Here is a 6,676-nt window from a genome sequence, read left to right as displayed (position 1 = left end):
GTTTGCCACTCACCCTCCTCACCTTCGGGGCAAGCTGACGGCGCCGGGCACCGCGCGGGCCGCAGCCGGAGGGGCTCGCTGGGCAAGCCAGCCGGGGGAGGCACCGGGGGCCGCGCAGAGCTGCAGAGCCTGCGGCTGAGAGGACAGCTGCAGCCTGGGACTCCTGCACGTGGCTGGGCCCCAGGGGAGCCCATGGTTGCTTTTGGACGAGGCCTTGGTGAGCTCTTCTGGGCTGAGGCTGCCGCATCCCCACCTCGTCTCTTAGGTTTCGGGTCTACATGCCTTCCAGAATTGCCGAATGTGGACGTTTCGGATCACCCGTGTTGCAACAATCTCCGAAAATGATGATCATGGAAAAATGGCTGTTCTGGAGGCGAAAATCTGTCATCAAATTGAGTATTATTTTGGTGACTTTAGTTTGCCACTGGACAAATTTTTAAATGGACAGATCAAACTGGATGAAGGCTGGGTACCTTTGGTGATAAAAATGAAATTCAATAGGTTAAACTGTCTAAGAACAGACTTTAATGTAATAATAGAAGCATTGAGCAAATCTAAGGCAGAGCTCATGGAAATAAGTGAAAATAAAACTAATATCAGAAGATCTCCAAGTAAGCCTCTCCCTGAAGTGACTGGCAAGTATAAAAAAGATGTAAAAAAACAGATCTATTTATATTAGTCTTCCCAACTGATGCAAACCTTGATGACCTAAAAGAATGGTTGGAAGGTCAAGGTCAAATGCTAAATATTCCAATGAGACAGACATTGCACAAAGCATTTAAGGGATCAATATTTGCTGTGTTTGATAGAATTGAGTCTGCTAAGAAGTTTGTAGAGACCCCTTGCCAGAAATACAAAGACACAGACCTGCTAATACTTTTCAAGAAAGATTACTTTGCAAAAAAAGAATGAAGAAAGAAAGCAAAATACAGTGGAAGCTAAATTAAGGGCTAAACAAGAGCAAGAAGAAAAACAGAAGTTGGCAGAAGATGCTGAAATGAAATGTCTAGAAGAAAAGATTGGATGTTTGCTGAAATTTTTGGGTGACTTAGATGATCAGATCAGTAGAGAAGATTTGCACACCCTTTTCTCAAGTCATGGCCAAATAAAGGGGATAGACTTTGTCAGAGGAAAAAGGAGGGAATAATTCTATTTAAAGAAAAATTAAAGAAGCACTGGATAAAACCTGTGCTGGTTAGATGTATTATGTCCCCCAAAATGCCATGTTCTTTGATATAATCTTGTGGGAGCAGACATATTAGTGTTGATTAGGTTGGAACATATTGATTGAGTGCTTCCATGGAGATGTGACTCAATCAACTGGGCAAGACCTTTGATTGGATAATTTCCATGGAGGTGTTACCCCACCCATTCAGGGAGGGTGTTAATTGGATAACTGGAGTCCTCTAAAGGAATTCACAGACAGAAGGACCTCAGAGCAACTGAGGGTGACATTTTGAAGAGGAGCTGCAACTAAGAGAGTACAAATGCCCCAAGAGCAGCATTTTGAGAACACCATTTTGAAACGCCACCTGGGAGCAAGCGGACACCAGCCATGTGCCTTCTGAGCTAACAGAGGTCTTCCGGTTGCCAATGGCCATCCTTCAGTGAAGGTGTCCTATTGTTAATGCTTTACCTCAGATGCTTTATGGCCTTAAGACTGTAACTGTGTAACCAAATAAACTCCCTTTATAAAAGCCAATCCATTTCTGGTATTTTACATAATGGCAGCACTAGCAAACCGGAACAAAGCCAAAGATGCAAATAATGGTAACCTTAATTAAGGAACAAAGATGTGACTTGGGATGAACTAGGAAAAGTGGAGAAAGATGCATTGAAAAACATCATAGAAGATCAACAAGAATCCCTAAACAAATGGAAGTCAAAAGGTCATAGATTTAAAGGAAAAGGAAAGGAAATGCCCAGGTTGAGTCTGCTAAAGGAAAAGTACAATTTCAGAACAAGGAAACTAAGTTTGATAGTGATGATGAACATAATGAATATGGTATAGCTAGAACAGTGAAAAGAGAAAGAGAAGAAACCAACAAGGAAGAACCTGCATCAGAACAACAGAAAACAGAAAATAGTGCTGGAGACCAGTAGCTTAGGAAACAAACTTTACATTCATTTTAATTAGATTTTAAGTTGCTTTTCTGTCTTTGGAGGTTTTTAAAAGAACACCAAATTAGGTCCACTTCAATATCCACCTGTAAGAAAGGAAAGATTTTTTTGTTTGCCTTTTTTTGTTTTGTTTTGTTATCCAGTTATGAATTTTAAAAATATATGGTTCTGTTTGTGCTATTTCAGATGATGCAAATATCAAAGGGAAGGTTCTTCTACTAAATCGCCTTTGAAATATGAGGATGTGTTAGTACAAACTTAATAAAATGTATAAACAGAGCAAAAAAATGAAATACCAACAAAATGTAGATATTGTGCTTTCTTTGATCGACTTAAGGGTGCTCTCAAACGCATTTAAATGCTTAATCTAATATAGTTATTATACTAAGTCAGCTAAGTCCTGAGAAATGAAAAACTTCATAGTTGGGGCTTTAAATTCATGGGCTCTCTTTCTATGGGATTTCTATGTTCTAAATCTTTGTATAGAAACAACTGAACAGAAGCAACACATTTTAGTCATTGGACTGTAACCCATTAGGTATATATTTTAAAAAGAAGAATTATCTCACAGTATGCTTATAAAAACCTGTTCTGCCCCACCCTAATTTCATGAAATGCTTTCCCTGAAAGATGGGTTCTAACGTCAAAAAAACACATAGGAAAGGATTTCCAGTTTCAGCTCTGACATGTTAAGGGCTTGGAAGTCGTCACTCCCATCCTTACAACAAGAAAAAAAAAAAGCTGAATAAACTGAAAATCAACCACTTTTCTTGTACCCATCAGAGAATCAAGTTCACAAAGCAAACCTTCATCCCAAAATCTGGAGAGACATGTGCTGAAAGAGAAAATAAAATGGAATCATACAAAATGCTCAATTAAAATGAGAGAAGACAAAAAAGAGGGTAAGCAAAAACAACAACAACAACTGTAGGGACATCTGATGCAAAATTAATTCAAATTTATAGAAAAGTAAAATTAACTACCATGTATTGAGAGTCAACAGCATGCCAAGCACTGTTACATTCTTTATATTACCTCCAGGTGCCCAGCAGCCTCTGAAGTAGGCTAACTTTCTCTCTACTTTACAGCTGAGAAAACTGAGGCTTAGGGAGAGGAAACATATCCAAGTTCCAACAACTAGTACACGATAGAGCTGGGATTCAAATTCTGAAAGTTGTGTTCTTTCTACCATACCCAGCTACTGTCTCCAGAGGCCACATCAACTCCAAAGAACAAATCTGAAGGAAAAAAAAATACCTGGATTTAGACCAATAGAAACACACCAGCAGACTGAACACCCTGCATTAATGCAGCAAGTTTTATCTCCAGCTCCTCAACTCTGTCACCATCTCCTCTGCTGCTATAACCCCAGTGACCATGGGAAAACCTAGTGGGAGTGTTACAGAAGAGCCCAAATGCACAGAGGCTGCTAAATTCTCATTTGTCTGCAAGACCATAGGCTAGTTAATATTCTGTGATAAAATCACTGGCAACAAATATCCACAACACTTAAATCAAATCTACACTTTGTTATTGAGTGTTTATTATTCTTTTCAACTGCAAGTGTTGAGCTCTTATTGAGATATAATCCTCCATGGTGAGGAACAATGATGAAAAATAATTATGACAATATTAAATCCTTACACGTGTGAAGTATTTTATTCTTTACAGAGGACTCTCGGATACATCACCACTCGTAATCCTGTAAGGATTGCAACCAGTGAGGTACTTTATTAACCCTATTTTGCATATGAACAAACATATATGTTCAAGGTCACACAGTATTTGGTACGACTGATATTTGAACACAGGGCTTCTGAGGACAGAAAAGCTAACCGGTCTCTGATCTCCAAGGGTTTACCATTCCAAGAGAGACAGAAAAATCACTTGAATGAAAGGCAAAATTGAAAATACATATAAATCTTGTGTAAGGGGAGAGGAGGGCTGAATTCCAGGAGGTACAATGTGAAGTACTTTCCTCCTTTCCCTTCCCAGACTCCTCCTTTGTCCACCAAATTAGCAGCCGAGGAGGATAGAAGTCTCCCTCACAGCTGAAGAGCCAAAACTTTCCCAACAGGAAAAGTCTTCATGGAGCCACTTGAGATACAAGTGATGCCATCCTGCAACAACACTTAAAACTAGGAGGAGCCAAATTCCCTCAACTGGCCTTGACTAATTGCACAGGTGTGGAGGCAGCTGCAAAGGAGAAGCAGCTGGGGGCAGGGGAAAGCCTTCTGGTGATAAGTCAGGGCTGGTTCCAGCCCAACCCTGCCATGAGTGCCCCTGGCAACCCTGGGCCCAGATCCCTGGTAGCACTCCTCCCTCTCTGAGCCTCCTTTTAGCTGTCCCACTACCCTGGCCCCATCTGCAGGGCTGCACATCAGAAAATGGGCTGCCCTCCAGGAACTAAGCCATATTGAACAGGGGCACTCAAATCCAAGAAGCTCAGAGACGGGTTACAGTGCAGGTTGTAGGAACTCACATGTGGTAACAGGAGTTCTGTAAGATCCCTAAGTAGAAGAGGGACAGGGTGTGATGCCCCCACCCAAATGAAAGCTCAGAGCTTGGGTGGGGTGTCCTGTTGGGGATTCAGATCTCACACTGGGTCAGCGTGCTACACTGAATCATTCACCCAAGCAAAAGACGTGACCTTAATCTTAACCCATGCTCCTGTGGGTGTGACCCAAAGGGTGTAAGTAGGACCCTTTGCAGATGTGTTATCAGGTGATGTGTGGACTCATTTGTGAATGGGATCTTCTAAGATCCTGCTTAGATGTGGACAAACTGAATCAGGGTGGGCCTTAGTCCATATGACCGCAGGCTTTATAAAGAGAAACCAAAAGTCAGAGAAAGACACAGGAGGAGACCAAGGATGTCAACATGTGACAGAGGCAGACACACAAGCCAAGGAACCCCAGGCATTGTGACAAAACAGCACCAGAATGCTACAGACGCTGGGAGAAAGTAGGGCCTCACTGACACCCAGATTCTGTACTTCCAGCCTTTGAAACAATAAAATTTCCATTGTTGGAAATAGCTGAAGTTGTGGAACTGTGACCCATGACATTCTTCGAAATTTGCTCTGTAACTACTTGTTAAATTGTACTTAGTAAGTTACCACTGTTACATATATATGTTAAAGTCCACAATAAAAAAATACATTAAGGAAAACAAAAAACAAAAAAAATAGGAGGAGCCAGGTTAGAAGACTCGTAAGGAAGAGAATCTGAATAAAAGGGGCTTCATGTTACCTTGGGAAAGGAGGGCTGCGATGAACAAAGATCATGAGTAAATTAGTGTTGCTGAATTAATCTATTTATGAGATGTGGCTCTGAATGAATTCACATCCAAGTCTTGGCAGGTGGAAGGCCATTGCCTTCCTGCATGATCTCTGAGCAGATCTCTGGACAACATCAGAGGGAAAGGGCAAGACTATTGACTGTCAAGCCTGATGTCTGTGTAGAGGGAGAAAAAGTAAAAGGCAATACCCCATTCCACTTCTTCTCTGCTCCCATTTGCACTTTTGTGTCTGGGCAGATTGATTTCTGCATTTTCCTTTGGCAGTGCCAAGTGTCAACAGCCAAGAGTCCTTTGTCTTATGACACTGAATATATCAATTGAGATAATATCAATATTTGCTCAAAATGAGTCTGGCTTACCTATTCCTCATCTTAAGACATGAATCAGAGTTGAAGAACTCATCCATAATCTTGCAAGAATGTGGTGGGTTTGCCAGACCCTCTCCCTCACCATATCTCACAAGCACTGACAGTCCTGAGAGAGGAATGGACTATTTGGCAGGAGGAAGCTGTGGAGTCTATTTAGTTAGTGGTAACAAATGGCAGGAATAGGAGAGTAAGGTGAACTCAGAGGAAATGTAGGTACAAACAAAAACCATGAGTAGCAAGGTGCTCTGTAGTTGGTATGGAGAGTAGCATAGGGAGTAAACAGGAGAAGCGCAACCAAGGCACTGTGTATATGTAACTCATGATTCACAGTCTTGCATTTGTAGCAATGTTTTTCTGGATAGTTGACAGCTCTCAAGACTGCCACTGCGTACTTGTATAAATGAGACCAAATTAATAACTAGTGTTCCATAGGCTGTTACTTCACTCATTAAGAGAGTCATTGTCAGTGTGCGCCACGTCCCTCCAAAGGTTGTGCCCTTTTGGCCTACTGGAGTCCTCAGCATGCTCAAGAGTCATCTTTCCCTTAGTAAGTGGTGCTCACCATGTTCTCCCACTGGCTACCACTGGGCTTGCTAGGGTCTCTGCAACATCCTTGGGTACCCCTTGGTGCTCCAGGGGTCAGTGGCTCTGACAAGCACTGTAGCAATTTCTGCCATTGATTCCCAAGCACTGTCATTGCAACAGTTGTTTCAGAGCTTCAGATATGAAGATACAAAAACTCCCTGATGACTATTGTAGTAGAATGGAAAAGATCACCCTTGAAGTTATCCCTTGTTGGAGGAGTCAAAACATGGTCTTAGGTGAATCCATTCTTTGCATTAGAAGTAAAAGAATTTCAATACATCTTGCTTTCACAGGATTCAATC

At 41.7% G+C, this 6,676-nt stretch overlaps 1 pseudogene; it reads left to right on the top strand.

Annotated features, from left to right (window-relative positions):
* Positions 1-298: 298 nt before the first annotated feature.
* On the top strand, positions 299-2,103 carry LOC119508899 (annotated as a pseudogene).
* The last annotated feature ends 4,573 nt before the right edge of the window (positions 2,104-6,676 follow it).

This window comes from Choloepus didactylus, chromosome 14, assembly GCF_015220235.1.
Source record: "Choloepus didactylus isolate mChoDid1 chromosome 14, mChoDid1.pri, whole genome shotgun sequence".
NCBI lineage: Eukaryota > Metazoa > Chordata > Mammalia > Pilosa > Megalonychidae > Choloepus > Choloepus didactylus.
Note: the sequence above shows the minus strand (reverse complement) of the source record. Positions and strands in the feature narration are given on the sequence as shown.